The 18425-nt window shown below is 38.3% G+C and overlaps 1 long non-coding RNA gene across 1 annotated transcript in view; it reads left to right on the forward strand.

Moving 5' to 3' along the window:
• The window catches only part of LOC141426459 (uncharacterized), a 74822-nt gene extending 58178 nt beyond the window's left edge, over positions 1-16644 (forward strand). The window contains exons 2-3 of the long non-coding RNA XR_012451236.1: positions 16445-16469; positions 16573-16644. This is a non-coding gene — a long non-coding RNA (uncharacterized lncRNA). The remainder of the gene's footprint in view (positions 1-16444; positions 16470-16572) is intronic.
• The last annotated feature ends 1781 nt before the right edge of the window (positions 16645-18425 follow it).

Consider the following 18425-nt stretch of genomic DNA (forward strand, 5'->3'; position numbering starts at 1 on the left):
CAACTTTAGGGTGGGTCTACACACTATATTTGGCTGATGGTACCTACACTGACAATAGTTTTTTACCTACATTCGGACATCATCGGCAAACAGATATTTAAAACATGGATAGTAACATAGCTATGACATAATATACAAGGTGTTAATTAAATAACTGAAAACTGCGGACACCCCAAAAATATTTTTTCATTTTAAGTTAGTTGATTGAATTTATTTTTGAACAGCTTCATTATTTTAAAAGATATTCGTGTGTTTTGCTAAGTCAGTAATTCTACTTCATTTCAAACTATACACTCATGATTTGTATTTGTCAGTTGCGCTTTGACATTTTTAGAAGAAAATCACACAATGACAGAAAACCGGCCAGTATAAATTATCGAAGTAGTATGCAACCTCGCGCTTCAGTATTCAGTCATTTATTGTTTTTAAGAATTCCATGCAATACAATATAGTTCAATTCAGAGAATTACACCAATACAAAATTTTCAAAAAGTATTCATTCGCTTGTTGCAGTCGTAACTTTTAGACTGGGCACAATAAAAAAGGATTTAAAAGCAGAAACATAACCTAATTTAAATACATAGTGTAATCGAATTAGATTGTTTTTTTGAAATCTTTTTGTATTTTTTATTTCAATTCCATTTTTTTGTTACAATCCAAAAAACCAATCTTAATTTGATTACTTAATAACGATATCTCTTGTCCGGGTGAGCGGTTAGTTCCGATGGAGTGACGAAAAGTTTCTCGACGAGGGCTACGGCATAGATGTCGCTAGTGTCGCTGCTTAAGTGGCTAAATAAGAAACAACACAAGCTGAGATATGAGGTGCATAGGAGAAATTCGTGTCTGTATCGTTGTCCAGCGGTGGTGTAGCGGTATAGCACACGGCACGGAATGCCGAGGACCTGGGTTCGATTCCCAGCGCTGATCTTATTTTTCTGGTTTTCTGTGCATCTATATTTCAGTTTGTATTTTCGATATAGTGTAATCGATTCTACTCTCGTTTTCGAGCAAACTACTTTCTGGTTTTCATTTATTTAATTGACACCTTGTAGATGTATATACCTACTACACAAACAAATAATTTGGTTGATGCTGCAGCTAAATACTTTTCTAAAGTCCAGCTTACCTACCTACACCTGCAAAAAAAAGCGAGTTGCATCACATTGCGAGATCTGAAAAGATAACGAATTTTGTTCATTGAGCGCCGCGATATAATGCAACTTATACATTTTTTTTACAAGTGTAAACTGGGCTTTACACTTTCGCACCGACTAACAACCCAACAGCCTACAGCCCAAGTAGATGTTGACGCCACTAACTAATAATTACAAGACTACACGTAAAAGCCAATTTAATTTAGCCACGAAAACTGGGATACCTATCTTTCAATTAAATTAAATGAATGAATACTTAGTCAATTGAATTGGCAAATAAAGGACATCATAGCTCACTATTGCCATATAAATATGTCGGCGGCCGATCGTAAAATCCGCCAGATCATGAAATGGCACCATGTCATGCCAGAGAAACAATACGGCAGATCGATTAGAGCAATGCATTCGTCGATATTCCTAGTTCGATACCGGGCACATCGTGATATGCCGAAAAAATAATAATTTAGGTACGACGAGCGAAGCGAGGAGTGGTTAATATGAATTGTGACCACAACGCACGAGCCGAGCGAAGCGGCCGGCGAAGTGCCAGAACCGATATGGCGGCGTTTCATGAAGTGCCTAGGAACTTCATGATCTGCCTAAACGTCACTAGGCAAATCGTTCGCGGTGAGTTTTAAACGATATGACGGATGTCCCTTAGCCAATTCATGAAATGGCGCCATTTCACGGTATGCCTAGGAATTTCGTGATATGGCGGATTTTACGATCGGCCGCCGACACATATAAGAATCGAATGACAACTCATAAAAAGTAAGTAAGTCATTGAAGAGCTTTTGGTAGTGTTTAGTGAACTTAATGTAATACATTATTTCGAAAAATGTAGCAATAAGACTTAGATGTTAGATACTACTTTTTCCATACGTTAGGCGAGTTCATAAGTTACATTACAATACAACTACAAAGTCAGGTCATGTATTAATAGTAAATTATTGATAGGTAGGTATACGTTCTAGTCATTGTTCAGGGTTATAATAGGAAAATCTGTCAACACGAGAACAATGCAGGAAGTTACATGGATCAGGAATTAGCAGACATTGTCCCCGCACAATGCCGGCGTGATCTCATTAGATACCATTACTATTTCATGAACCCTGTTTGACGCAAGTCGAACTTTTATTTTGAAGTTACTTAAATGTGTTTCTTACTGACGATCTCGTGTTAATTCTTCTTCTTTCCAGCCTATAAGCGTCCCACTGCGGGGTATAGGCTTCATGTCATAATGAGAGGGCCCGGCCTTTACAGTACTATTATGCATGTCACGAAATGGTTAGTTTTGTACGTTTCCTCAAGATATTTTAATTCACCGTATCTCGTGGTCAATTTCAAATTTGTTTCGGCACGGGAATTTGAAAATCTCAGTGGTGCGAGCCCGAAATTTGAACCTACGGTTCTCTGCTTAAGAGGCCATAGGTCAAACCACTAGACCACCATGGTTTTTTGTGTTATTTGTATTTGTAAATAGACATTACGTAAAACGAATTGATTTCCAAACTCGTCTGGAGTCTTAAAGTAAAATATTTGTCTAAGACCATGAAGGCAATCAGGTGTTAACAGCCACAAACAAAAAAAAACATATATGTTGTGCAATAATTTTTAATTTAAGTATATAAAACTAAACGTCAATTAAAATAAATCAATTAAACATACCTTAGCAAGTGAACAATTGTTTTCACTCTTGCTTTTTAATTTTCCCACTCTTGCTTATTTTTTTCCCCTCGATGTATCTATCCACCCTCGCCGTACCGGCTCGGGTGGCTATATGAACATCACGGGTATTTAAAATGGTTCGTTTTATGATCTTGTTCTACATTCTACTATTGTTGTAGCCGTGTTTTCGGCCTTTTCGAACCATATCTATGATTTATAATAGCTGCCACAATTTTCTCTTTGTCATTTATGCGTAAAAGTGTGAATAAAGAGAAACGATCTTCTATACTTACATTAATACGTGTTATAAGGCGTATTACGTTTATGCTTTACTTTGTTCACGGTTTATGGTACGGCCATGGCTTCTTTAACTAGGTATATTAATACCAGCTTACCCTTTATAATAAAGACAAAATAACAGGAACAATATCCTCATCGGCGTTCCATTATATGACTACATCATTTGTTTTCATACAACGTTGACTGAAATTGTGATCCATCAAGTGTTGAATAGCATAGCACTGAATAGTTGGTGGGTGGATTGCGCGCGACCAGTCAGGGAAGGCCTTCGCGTACACCCCTAGAAGGTCCTTTAACGCCGGTTTCCTTTGGGAATGGGTAGCTGGGAAGGTTCTAGATATGCTGGTGGTGTTTGACTATTGTTGTTGCTTCGGATTCGATTGCGAATTGTCACAGGCAGCGCCGGGCGATTTCATCAATCGCTTATTATACAACTCCTAACAAATGAATGATGACTCATTTGTGTTAACAGTTTTGTAAGGGGGTCTAAACATGATTGTAATCTGTTTAAATTAGTTTTATGTTCGAATATGTCAGTACTTTCTGCCTGTTATAAGCCGATATTTATCTGTAAGTATTAAGATTTCTGCCCTGCTAAGCCGAAAGGCGCTATGTGAGATACACGCCCTTTTAGTTTTTTTTGTTCCATTCTATAGCTATAAAAATTTCACATCTAATGATATAAGCCAAATAGAGCTTTCTAATTTAAAACGTTTAAAAAATCACTAAGCTGTTCTTTCATATATCAGCTTTTCCTTAAATATATCTATGAGATTGAGCGCTATGTCGGTTTTACGAAGCCAAACAGCCGTAATGTCAATACATAGGCTAAAAACGCTTCAAAATAGTCAATTTCCAAAGCGATAGGTGGTAAGTTCATATTTATAAACTTTATAAAGGCAATCTCAATTACGACTTCACAGTCAATCACGTGATACCAGTCCCTTAGTGTAAGTTTTCGGTTACAAAATACGTCTCGATCGCGTTCGCGTTAAAATCTCAATTTGTATGGAAACACGAACATCGCAAACGTGAACGCGATCGAGACTTATTTTGTAACCGAAAACTTACACTAAGGGTACGGATCTTCTCAATAGAGGTTTTTCCGAACCGGTGGTAGATTTTTTTTTGACATTCATAAGTGCTTCTTTTAGCCTAAATTGAATAAAGATATTTTGACTTTGACTTTGAGATGGGCAAGTCATGTCTCTATATGATAGAACGAGTTGAAAAATCAAGAGAATAAAAAACAAACAAACTTGCAAGAATAATTGACAGATAAATAGGTATAACATCATTTTTAAAATCTTCTTTCAGTTTAATAAAGAGTACCTACCTACCTGACAACTGGGTGTTTATATATGGTGAGGACTAGAAACTTTTGATTAATTTTATTTCATAGAAAGCAAATAAAAGCTTATTTCTTCTACAATTAATAAAGTTGTAAAAAAATACTAATCAATTCATTTTATAAACTAAAGAATATATTTTTATTAAACCTTTAAAAATATATTTTTATATTATGGAGCGTTCTATGAGCTGATCAAATCTAAAAGCATTATCTCAAGTTACGACGCCTATATTTAGTTGTATTTTTAGGGTTCCGGAGCCAAAATGGCAAAAACGGAACCCTTATAGTTTCGCCATGTCTGTCTGTCTGTCCGTCCGCGGCTTTGCTCAGAGACTAGCAATGCTAATATAAAGCAGTCATTTTGCTCTGATATATATGTAAACTATGCCGCAAAACGGTACAATTAAAATTTCAAAATATTTTTTTTAGGGTACCTCCCATAGACGTAAAGTGGGGGTGTTTTTTTTTTTATCCAACCCTATAGTGTATCGTTGTGTATCGTTGGATAGGTCTTTTAAAACCATTATGGGTATGCTAAGACGATTTTTCGATTCAGTGATATGTTTGCGAAATATTCAACTTTAAAGTGCCAATTTTCATAAAAATCGAGCGCCCCCCCCCCTCTAAAATCTAAACTGGTGAGTGGAAAAATTTGAAACAAATCAGGATGGTAGTAAGTATATCAAACTTTCAAGGAAAACTGTAACGGCTAAGTTTGCTTGAGAATTATTAGTAGTTTATGAGTAAATAGCTGCCTAAGGTATAAAATATACCTAAACTTGGAAGATTCCGTATAAAACACGAAATCCTTAGAAAAAAATTACTTAATTTTTTTGTAATGGCTACGGAACCCTATTTTGGGCGTGTCCGACACGCTCTTGGCTGGTTTTTATTGTAGCGAAGAGTGGCGGAGGAAAGGGGAGGCTTTTGTCCAGCAGTTAGACAGACTACGGCTACGAATATTCGTAGGGCTACATAATAAAAAACTACAGCTTCGTTGTGTTTTGAAATTATTGGTTAGTGGTGTCAACTCTCATTTAATTAGATAGGTATTCAATATAGTAGAACGATTCATTCTTTACTTTGTTGAATAACTAAACCCAGCCAAGTCTGCTTGGAATTCGATTATTGCTTGCTAGAGGAAAATCTGCCATTTCCCTGGATAGAAAGTTGCCTATTATTAAGCGACTTTAAAAAAGATAAGAAGGACATCAATGCAGTCGAATTTTTTGTTTTCACGTTTGTTACCTCAGAACTCTCTCAATTAAGTCTCATTGTGACCAAGTCAGGATCTTATGGTGTATTCTAGGGAAATAAAGAGAAACTCTTCAATATTGTAAGGCTATATCTGTGGTAAAAGTAGCCTATATGTTATTCCAGGTATTCAGCTATCTAACTTACACACCAAATTTCATCTAATACGTCCAGCCGTTTTAAAGTGAAAGAGTAACAAATAAACACACACACACACACACACACACACACACACACACACACACTTTACCAACAAGCAAGTAGTATAAAATATAAAAAATAAATGATCCAAGAGCAAAATAACTAGCATGAAAGATGAATCTGTTATAATTAATTGAAGGAAAACAGATTTGGCAATTACTTGTTGTCTACTGTAGTGAAATCTTGGCCGTCGTAGATTGTTTGGCGCGACTCAATGCAGTATAATTATAAGAATTATGTTTCCAAAATGCACAGTCGCAGCCAGTTAGAAGAAGTTTCATAACTACCTATCAGACAACATGTACAGTCACCAGCTCCAATATCTAACACAATAAAGCATGTATATAGGTATCTGATACGATTCTATTTCTAGGGCCGGTGGCACACGTGTCAGATATTTTTGCGTGTAACGTTGTTTTTGAACTAATATTCTGAGTTCGTTGACGATTCAAGGGTAAACCGGATACCGCATGGTGACCTGTCGTTTCGCCGAGTTTAATTACGCAGATTTTCGTTTCGCAGACAACTATTGGCAGATTTTTCTTTTGGCCGAGCAACGTTTGGTATAATTTCGTTACGCCTATTATTCGTTTCGCCGAGTAGTCGGTAGGAAGAATAGCGATAAGCAGATTTACGTTTATTAGATTGTTTGTTTCGTAATTGTTTCAGTTAACCGAACAACTGTTCGTCGAAACACGATAAGCAGAGTTATCACATGGCATTCATATTGATAAGTAGATTTAATGTTCAGTCGAATTAACTGTTCGTCGAGACACGATAAGCAGAGTTATCACATGGCATTCATATTGTTAAATAGTATTGATTTTTGTTTCGTAATCTGCGTAGATAAAATCGGCCAAACGACAGGTAGGATTATACTGAGTTGACTATTTTATACTAGCTGTTATCAAAATGTATTTAGGTGCGACGACGAGCGTTAGCGAGGAGGAGTGTTAGGTAGAATTGCGACCAACAATGCACGAGCCGAGCGAGCGAAGCGAGCGTGCCGCGGCAGCGGCCGGCGAAGTGCCAGAACCAAACTGCTAGCATCGCGACTTGGTTTGTTTAGACTCCAATATAAAATAAATACAAATGATGGTCAATAATACGTTTACTACTTGCGTTATACGTTTAAAATTTGTGAGGGTACATAAGAAAATCATAAAGAATGCGCGGTCAGCACGGCCGGCGTGTAAAAATGCTAATGAGGCCGTAATCCACACATATTCGCGGTATTGAATGCCATTCCATATGCGAAACGAAAAGATGCGAAAAGTTGATAATGCGCACTGAATAATAGTTCAACCGTTACAAAAGCGAAGGGTTGTTCGACCAAACGTGCAAAATGTGTAGTGATTAATAGGCCAAACGAACTTCTGTTAATAGTTGTTCGGCTTACTGACTCATATGCGAAGTAAATAGTCTGCTAAAGGTTGCGTTACGAAACGTTACTCGGCGAAACAATACATCTGCGTACAAATCCATCGGCGTACCGTTACTCGACGAAACGTTGTCTGCCAATCAATAATCTGCCTAAAAATAGTCGGCGAATCATTAGGTAACCCAGACAGATATACATACGTCAAACATACCGGGTGTGGTCTGTAATACGATACGAGCAAATAATTAAAACATAGATTACTCGTCAAACCGAACAACATTACCTAGTTCAGCAACTTTTAAAAATAAAGTCTTTAGATTTTACTTTTTTTTCATACAAACTAAATACTGCTATCAATGTACGCCATCCTAGAATAGGTACGAGATGGCACAACTGACATCACCTGTCACCCTACAAACATCAAGCATTTTGCTTTACATTGCTTCTTCGAATCAACTTTAAAGTGTAATAAAAATTCAAAAAACGAATTATTTTTAAAAGTAGCTGAACTAATGTTGTTCATTTTGACGAGTATTATCTATGTTTTAATTATTTGATCATATTACAGGCCACACCCATTATAACACCACTTTTTTGCGTAGTGGGTTAAAAAAGGACTTTTTATAATAGCAGTGGTTCCTGTACACCTTACTAAACTATCTAGCCCGCGCCGAAGTGGAAAAGATTTTTTCACAATAGTCAACGCCGTCGGACAATAGATGGCGCTTGATCTTGATAGCGATATGGCAACACTGTCACAATGGCGGCGGCATGGAGGCGGTAATGGCGCGATTGTACTGCTTGGCACAATGCTTTCAGTTGTCACCTCAACAAAGAGAACTCGATATCAGCTACTTGCTCAGCCAAACTGCCGCAGCAAATGAAAACATCGATATCTTGAGATACGGCGGTCGAAGAAAATAAGAATGCGAAATTAAGGATTTTCGACAATCGGCGGAATAATAATAAAATGAATATTTGGGTCCTCTAATCCTATCAATTGCCATGCACGGAATATACACAGATTGAGGCTTTGCTCTGCAGTTGAACTATAAAGGCGGAAGTTCAGTACCTACTGCAGCATTACAACGCTGCATGCGAGATGCTTGTTGCATACTTTTTTCATTTTCCAAACATTTTTACTGGCCGGTTGTGTGCTGGCAGTTAATTCTTTTTATATTACACATTTGGTTTCTGATTTGAAATTTGAAAATTGAATTCTTTGATTCGTTGGTTCGACTGATGTTTTTGTTTTTGGCCTCGATTCTTTGATCACATGTTGGATAGCGCAGAGCTCTCGTCCTGAGTTGCAATTTTGATTTAAAAAATATTCTGCAACCAGTTTTTCCTTTGGTGTAGTGGTTGATACCAGTACAAGTGATTTTACCAATTGTGTGTGGCCGGCTTGTGCCGCAAGATGTTAAGCGTTTGCCCGCTGCTTTTCTGCTGCACGCCCGTGTGACTGGGCGTTTTAACAATTTCTCCGATACTGCCGATTTTCAACGGTCCTACCTATACCCCTACTAACATCCTGATCTACCACCTACTCGTGATGGGTGTCGCCATGTGGTTATTATCCGCACGTTTAATCTCGGGAGACTGGAGCGTGTGACGTCTACTGCTCCGTGGGATCCGTTAGCGTGGAGGTTCAGAAGAGCATACCGTTTCGTGGTGAACTGTTTAAAAAGAGTTTAAATAACCTAATCACCCCTATAAAATAATGCTAATAATGTTATGCTAATATCATATATGAAAGACAAACGTATAATAGTTTTTTGCTCTCATAGATTTTAGGTTGGTCACCCGGTGAATACATGCATGTAGTCATTAGTACTAGCTTACATCATATCAGGGATTACCTTAGTTTTTAATATTGTCTTTTGTATAGGTTTTTAGGGGATGATTTCCTTTTCAAAATTTTAAAAAAGGCCTTTACAAAGGCGCATTTCTGTATTGAATTTGGATTTATTTGGCTTGCGGTTGATTAACTTTTTTTTCCATAACCGTACAAATTATAATGTTCTTACGTACCTAATTCACTAACAGCTCTGTCTAACAACATGTGATACCAAAATCTGTTCCTTTTTTGTTTATTTTTATATATATTTTTTGGTTAATTTTTTATAACAATTTGTTTATTTTTTGTGTTTTTTATAGTTATTGTGTGTTTTTCTTTTAAAGTGCGGCTGTTTAATTTTTAAATAAAAAGTGTTTACTGCAAAATTCTACGTGTTTGTTTTATGTCAGCTTGCTTAGGGTTCACGAGCACCTTATGAGCTCGTGGACGTTTAAGTAATGCTGCACTACCTACTCATAACACAATACCGTGATTGATGATGATGATGATGATGATGATGACTGACTGACGAGCATAGCCACAGACTAAAACACTATAACAAGGAATTCAATTTTCAAATTTCCTACGGAATAGCGAACCAGCCTATTTTTGATTCGCCTACAGGGACGACGACGAGCCACTAGCATGAGCTATCTCCTTAATGTAAAAAGAAAAGTCTTCATAATGATCCAAGAGCAACGCCGATGCGAACTATTGCGAACGAACGAGCACTCGTCGATGATGTAACCAAAGAGAACGAATTTTCCGAATTTTACCAAGATACGGTGGGTAACTTTGACCTTTGAAGAACAACGCTACTGAACGCTACTGAAGAACTTTGCTACAATAGCCATACCCAACACCAGGGGTCGGCAGAAACTATTTTGTTTCCACCTGCTACGACCCTGACATACATATTTATATATACATACATACTTTCGCTTCCTCAACTCAACACTCATTATATTTCTCACGTGCTCACCGGTTACGGGTACTCTTGACCTGACCTTTCTTTAGGACATTCCCAATCTGATCAACCATTTTGCTTCAACAATTTTATTCCAAAGAGCTATTTTCACATGCCTCAATTTTCCTTATTACGCATCAATGTAAATCAGCTGCTAAAAGATGACTTCGCGACATTGTAGGTGAGCCGCAGGTCCGAGCCATTGTTCGACCATCACAATGACTGGTTAATGAGATCAGATCCAACCATAGATTGGACAAAGGGTCCTGCCCCCACCCCCGATTTTATTAATTAATTCGTTACAATAGAGCTGAACCTGTGCTTTGTGCAACTATCGTCCATTGTTTGCATTTATCTATCGTCAGACGGTTATGCAAAGATGGTGGACCGCGGGAGACAAAGGAGATGCTGTTAATAACAGGAGTTCTGGTATCCTTAGGACCTTAGTTTCTAGAGAATCATTTCCAAACTGTTTGAAGTACGCATATTCACTTGCATTCTTTTAATACTATCTAACTGTTGCCCGCGCCTCCATCTGCGAAGAATTCGTTTATCCCAGGACAAGTTTAGTTTTTTAAAATAAAAACTGAGACATGGATGCACAGAAAAACCAGAAAAGGAGACCAGGCAGCGCTGGGAATCTAACCCAGGTCCTCATCAATCCGTGCTGCGTTCTATAACCCCTACACCACCGCTGGACAGGAGTCTCTAGACTAGAAATTTCTCCTATGCACACATATCTTAGGTTGCTTTTTTTTCTACTACGCTTAGTTTGTATTTTCGATATGGTTTTCAAAGTAACAAATTTGGAGTTGAAATAAAAAATACAAAAAGACTCCAAAAAACCAATCATACTATATCTTATGTCTAAAAATATCTCTATACCAAATCTCATCATGATCAATTGAATACCTACTTATTAGGCGTGAAAGCGTAAGAAACAAACGTACTCACTTCCCCATTTATGAATACGAAGTAAGCATGGTTGATACCAAAATTAGAATTTAATTTCAATGTGCCTACCTGTAACTGATCAAGTGATCGATCACCAATTAAAAATAATCCTGTAACTATCAGACTTCGATAAATTACGTTAACACCACGAAATGTTCTCACATGTGAAGCCCTTACTAATGTATACTTTTGGCATATAATAATATAAGTTTTCCCATTCGAATTCGAAGCACTTCGAATGGTCACGCTGAGAGATGCCAACTTCAGCCATATAATTAGTCTATGAGACCCACAGGTAAGAAATTCTTCTACACTAATAGATAAAACAGTCACCATCATAACATAAACATTAGGACTCTCTAGGTAGGTACTCAAAAACATCTGAACTCAACCAATAATGCCAATATGTGTGTCAATGGTGTCCAATGTTCATGATGGCGACTGTACACGCCTTTGCAGCAACATAAAGTACTTCTTGGAAATTAGCAAACTATTTTTCGATTACTTTCTATCATCTTAATTGAGCTGAAAGTTAGCAGATTGTGAGTCCGGTCCGGTGTTAATACCTACAATAATTTGATAGTGAAATTTCTGGTGGTCCGGAAAGGATCGTGTCCGTAAGAGGGAAGTCATCAACGGTTAATGGCATCAACTTGAATCTTGGTACGGATACTTAGTTTGGACGGAAATACAAATACAGTACGCAAAAAAGCTTGTGTATATTTTTTTTTAATCCAAACCTTATTAACATGATATACCACTGATACCTATGCGATAAAAGCTCCCGTTTGAGTAAAACGCAATCGCAGATGGGTACGTCGCGCAATTTCTCTATTGTTTTTCGAGTACAATGAAGTGCTCTCCGCTAAAATAGGAGTTGGTCGGAGTTAGCATATGAATAAAGTGGACAAAGGACCCTCTGTCCACCGCGAGGTTTCATTAATTGTGTTAGCAGCGATAGGGTTGTGAAGCTTTGCATGGCCACGCCAGTATGCAGTGAAGAAAACCGGCCAAGAGCGTGTCAGACACGCCCGAAATAGGGTTCCGTGCCATTACGAAAAAAATAAGTAATATTTTTCTAAGGATATCGTATTTTATACGGAATCTTCCAAGTTTAGGTATATTTTATACCTTATAGGCTGCTATTTACTCTTAAACTACTAAGACCTATCCAACGATATCCCACAATATAGGATTGGATGAGAAAAAAAACCACCCCCATTTTACGTCTATGGGAGGTAACCTAAAAAAAAATATTTTTTATTGTGCTTTTTGGTCGGCATAGTTTATATATATATCCGTGCAAAATTACAGCTTTCTAGCATTGATAGTCTCTGAGCAAAGCCGCGGACGGACAGACAGGCAGACAGACAGACATGGCGAAACTATAAGGGTTCCATTTTTGCCATTTTGGCTCCGGAACCCTAAAAACCTACAGGAAATTCATACTCGTACGGCATTAATACTCGTACTAGCAAGGCTTCATAGTTCTTGAGCTAAAATCACCTTAGCCTTAAATTCTCGAATTATTATCCCAGCCCATACAGGGTGATAAATCTAAATGGGTCAGTAGGGAGAAGTCAGAAAGTATGAGAGATAGCGAAATCTGTTCTTAGGAACCATTGCTTCGATTTTAGATTTAATAAAAATGGCATTAAAGTATCTTGAACTAAAAGAATTTCCTTGCTCACCCGCGACCTTACGATAGCTAAGCTTATGCAAAATATGCGTGTTCATGCAGTTCCTCCACCTCCACACTGTAAGAACACACACAAATCACACCAACCCATCTATCACCACCACCACACTACACTGACGCGTTTCGAACTCAACCAGAGCTCATCTTCAGAGTGACACAACCGTACACCATGCTACCAGTTGTTAGAGTTGTCTAACAACTGGTAGCATGGTGTACGGTGTGTCACTCTGAAGATGAGCTCTGAGAGTTGTCTAACAACTGGTAGCATGGTGTACGGTTGTGTCACTCTGAAGATGAGCTCTGGTTGAGTTCGAAACGCGTCAGTGTAGTGTGGTGGTGGTGATAGATGGGTTTGTGTGATTTGTGTGTGTTCTTACAGTGTGGAGGTGGAGGAACTGCACGAACACGCATATTTTGCATAAGCTTAGCTATCGTAACGTAAGGTCGCGGGCGTGCAAGGAAATTCTTTTAGTTCATTGATATGGACCTCCGCAAAGTAACGCCTGATTCAATAAATTATTTAAAGTATCTAGTTTTAACTCTCACACCTGACCGGGAATCGAACTCGGTCAAAATCTCTTTAAGCAATGTTATGAATTCTGCACATTTTTTCGTTGTTATTGATGATGATGAAAGTCATAAGTGAAAAAAAAAACACATTATACAAGCCTTTATTTAACTTGCAATGTAGGGGAGAGTACCTAATCTATATTGAACCGGCGCTTAAATTGGACCACTTCTGTATTTCCACCTAATTACAAAATTTATTTACACTTGCAACAAAAAGTGAAGCGATGGCAGCGCTACAAACAGTGTTTGTTGCCAGTGTAAATAAATTGTGTAATTTGGTGGAAATACAGAAGCGGTCCAATTTAATCGCCATTATGTAGGTATATATGTATGCACGGATCAAATCAACAAGTTAATTTTGACGCACTTTCACTAGTCGGACTGACTTGAAATTTGGCACACTTATGTAAATCTGGTGACAATACAATAATCTGGTAGTGACATCCTGGTGGTCCGGCCGGGATCGTCTCCGAAGGAAATTTGGTATGAAAATGTAGTTTAGTTGTCAATGCAAGTACAGTCAACAAAAAGTACAGTACCACAGTGTATATGTCCCACACTCTGTGTGTGGTTTTTTAATACTTGTAATTCTTGAATATTTCTACTTTATTATTTTTCAGACTGAGTATATATACTGACTAAGCATAGTCTGAGTGCATATTAGCGAAATAGGAAGCGCCGTAAGCTCGCACCGTAGAACTATTTATTCACAATACCTTCCTCAGAAACCTCTTTGATCAGAACACTCTCCTATATCTACATCAAAAATACAAACTGAAACATAGATGCACAGAAAAACCAGAAAAAGAGACCAGCGCTGGGAATCGCACCCAGGTCCTCAGCATTCCGTGCTGCGTGCTATACCTCCAATATCTGGTAAATAACCCTCCTTCGGGCAATCGGCTAAAACAAACAGTCACTTATTGACCATTTTCTAGGCTCTATAGTGTGATCTTGACCATGGAATATCTCCAAAAGAATATACGGGTTCTGTATTCCACTTATGTTTTTACTGGTACTTGGTTAAACCGTCTTGGCTTAGTGCAGAGTCAAAAGCAGTTCTGACGTTAAATACTACCTCACCTTATACAGGACAAGGATGGCTTACTAAGGGGTGCCCCTCGTCAAGCATAAATTTGTTTGCCCAAAACTCACTTAGCATAACCGTATCGCATAAACTTTTTTTTGCAGAATAATTATTTCGCATAAAATGTACTAAAAAGCTATTTCGCGTAAAACTCATTTCGCATGATTTTGCATATCTTTTTCGAGTAAACTCTGAAATCAAAACCATTCAATTTAAAAACTCCGGCAAGCCGCAGACCGCGATATCATACCGGCAAAATTCAATTTTAATATTATAGTATTGCAACGATTGTAGCAGTAAAAGATTGAATTCTGATATGTTCGCCGCGCTGGGCGATTCGCCGTTCACCATTCGCCATTCACTCATTCAAAGTTCTTCAGGCGTGCTGTGCAGCGAGCAAGGCTCGAGTATCCTTTAATTCAATTCCCGTACAAGTATATTTCGATTATACTCCAAGGATTAAACCGTGTTATCCTTTGGGATGTCTGTTTCTTCTGTGGAAGTGCTCACTTGAAGACTTGTTATATCTCTTTGATTGATTAAATTTATTATAGGTAGGTATATATTATGGTTTAACGGTTAAACTTTAACCTATGGTCTCTCAAGCAGAGAACCGGTGGTAGTTTTTTTTTGACATTCCTAAGTGCTTGTTATAGCCTAAATTGAATAAAGATATTTTGACTTTGACTTTGAGAGGTTCGTGGGTTCGAATCCGGGCTCGCACCTGTAAGTTTTCCGAAATTTCATATGTGAAATTTCATTTGAAATTTACCAGCAGCTTGGGAAAGCGTGGGAACTACGACCCAAGCCCCTTCATTCTCAGAGGAGGCCTTTGCCTAGCACTGGGACGTATATATAGGCTGAGAATGAGGATGTGCGCGACTTTATCTGCGGATAATTCATTTATCACTTTCTCTTGGAAACTTAAAATTTTCCGGGACAAGAACTATCCAATGTCCATTTCAAGATGATAAACTATTGTCATACCAAACTTTATCATCCAGGATAGGGTTCCGTAGTCGTTAGGAAAAATCAAGTAATATTTTTCTAAGGATTTATTATTTTGTAGGGAATTTTCGAAGTAGGTATATTTTAAATAAAAAGTTAGGCTGCTATTTACTATTAAACTACTACATAATAATATCATAGACGATAATATGTAATTCTCAAGCAAATTTTGCCGTATTAGGAATCGCACAAGGAAAAACTGAAAATTTGATATATTTACTACTACGAATAAATAAAATATTTATTCGTAGATTTACTAAACAAGTAAAGCATAAAGTGTTTGTTTATTTATTTTGTACAATAAATGAGCGGCCACACCGCTGCTTAAAAAACGGTGACGGTCCCCTAACAGCCAGTCAGTCAGTCGGTGCCCTAACATAAGTATCTATTTTTCTATGCAACAAAATAGTATGAAATAACCTAACCATAAAAATTTCATTTTTAATACAAGCTTTTTTTGCTAACTGCTTTTTGTTGACTGTACTTGCATTGTCACCCAAACTACATTTGGATACTAAATTTCAAGTCGATGCTTTTAACCGTCCTGCGGAGACGATCCTGGCTGGACTACCAGGATGTCACTAAGTAATAGATTATTGTATTGACACGCGATTTACATAAGTATTCCAAATTTCAAGTCAACCTGACTACTGGAAGTTGATCAAATTTAACTTGCAAGATTTGATTACAGACAGACAGATAGACAACGGGACAGGTGAAACTAAATAAAAGCTTGTAAAAAAGCTTGTATATAAGTTAGGGAACCGACCGTAAACTCGAACCATCTGAATCGTGGCCCACTGAGGAACCTTTTCGTAGAAAAAGTTATAGTGACATCGCGTTGCTTGACCAGGGAATTTATCAAATCTTGGTCAGTACCTAATCAAATGGTTTGACTGTATATTGCACAAAATTCGCTCGACATATTTCGGATCAATCCATAGTCCTTCATCAAAGAGCGCTCGTGTGGATATCCAAAAACGAACTATAACGATTTTTTATCTTTTCAGATCGATTACGAATCGCAGCAACCAGGTGAGTAATATTTTTTAAATAAACCTGGCTATTTGATATCCAATTGCTATACAATTTAATAATAAGTATTTTTTTTTAAATTTTGTTTTAAATTACTTTTTAGATAACGTCCTCACTGAAAATCAGCGCCACGGCTTGCCGTGGCATTATGTTGAGTGGGGACCTGTTTAGCGTCATGTATGTCTTGTATTTGTTCTATGTTTGTTTTTATGGCGTAAAATAAATGTATTTTCTTTCTTTCTTTCTTCTATATCCCCAATCAATTGACATAATCCACCACCACCTTACAGTAATAAGACTAAAACTAGCAAAAAACTAAGTTACTTGGTGACACGGCATGACACCAAAAAAGGGCCTCCACTCAGCATGTGTTGCCACACATTATGTGCAGTAACGCTGGTTTTCTGTGGAGCCCAATGAACTGATCTCAAGATCAAAGTTAACAGAACCCAAGAAAAACACGGTATATTACAACCAACTCTTCCTCGCGTGTTGACATTGGTTGGTATGAAGTTACGTAGCCGGCTAAACCCGGCAAGTGGTAAGGATGCGTGGCAACGGAACGCTTCCACGTACACGGTCAGCAGCGGCCACGCAAGGCCGTGTCAAGTTCGAGCCACCCACATATTTCGCTAAAGCGTCGCCGCTACAGTAACAATAATGGCGCAGTCTCCATTGTTTGGGCCCCGTGGCACATTACGCTTTTGTCTCTGCCCTCTCCCGTTCCTCACAATGCGGCCAGGAAACAAGTGAGCCTTTATTTCGCCTCTTTTTGTCTCGGAGTATCGCTGCTTATTGTCTTCATTCGATTGTTCGGAGCTCTTCACAGGGCACATTGTTGTGGACTTCGTCGTTAGTGCTGAGCTTGCGTATGTGCAATGTTCTAAGTGTCTTTTGAATTTTAATACGGCTTTAGAAAGTACGCGCTAAGTGCTGTTCCGATTTATAATGTTTATCCGAGCGAAGAGCCAAAGTTTTATTGACATAAGGATACAGTACCTGGGCGACCGAGCTTTGCTCGGGCTAAAACTGGTTAATAAGCGTTTTCCCAGAGATAAGACCAAGCTATATCGATTTGTCATCCCCGAAAACCCCCACATATATACAAGAATTGCTCGTTTAAAGGTACTAGAATAGATAGATTGGATAGAAAATAAAACGATAACCACTGTGTAAGTTAAAAAATGACTGACCTTGTATTTCGCCTACCCAGGACATCGTGCCTAGCATGCTTGCGGCATTCCCTCGCTGCATGGCTATGCTCAGCCTCTGGGCAAAAAAAGACCCGGCCGTGGGGTCGCCAGAGACGCCTCTTCTTCTTGGTTGTCACATTCTTGGCAGAGTGGTCGTGGTCGTCACATCAGGGGTGGTGGCAAGCTTTACAATCCGTCGCCATTCCTCCCGTACTGCAGCCCTTCTCGAACACTCGTGGAGTGGACCGTTGAGTGCAGCTTTAACTTGGTCCGTCGAACGCATGGGTGACCTGTCGCGTGCTCTCGTGCCTGCAACCTTCCCTTGAACCAGAAGCCGTTCCACAGATGTGTCCTCCCGACTTGTGATATGACCTAAGAAAGTGAGAATACGACATTGGACGAGAGACGCCAACTAGAGCCAAAGTTAAATAAGTACTTGAAGAACAAAACTTCGCTAATTTGACGACCGCATGGCCAAGTGGTTAGAGAACCTGACTACGAAGCTTGATGCTTGAGATCCCGGGTTCGATTCTACGAATGTTTGTTCTCGGGTCTTGGACGTTTAATATTATTTAAGTATGTATTTATCTATTTCGTACCTATGTTTATCCGTTGCCTAGTATCCATAATACTTACAAGCTTTGCTTAGTATGCGACTAAGTCAATTGGTGGCAATTGCCCCATGATATTTATTTATTTATTTATACTCGTAACTTTCTTCTTCTCTTTTAAGATATGGCTTTTCTGTCCTAATTAATAGGAC

The sequence above is a fragment of the Choristoneura fumiferana genome, chromosome 3 (genome assembly GCF_025370935.1).
Source record: "Choristoneura fumiferana chromosome 3, NRCan_CFum_1, whole genome shotgun sequence".
Lineage (NCBI taxonomy): Eukaryota > Metazoa > Arthropoda > Insecta > Lepidoptera > Tortricidae > Choristoneura > Choristoneura fumiferana.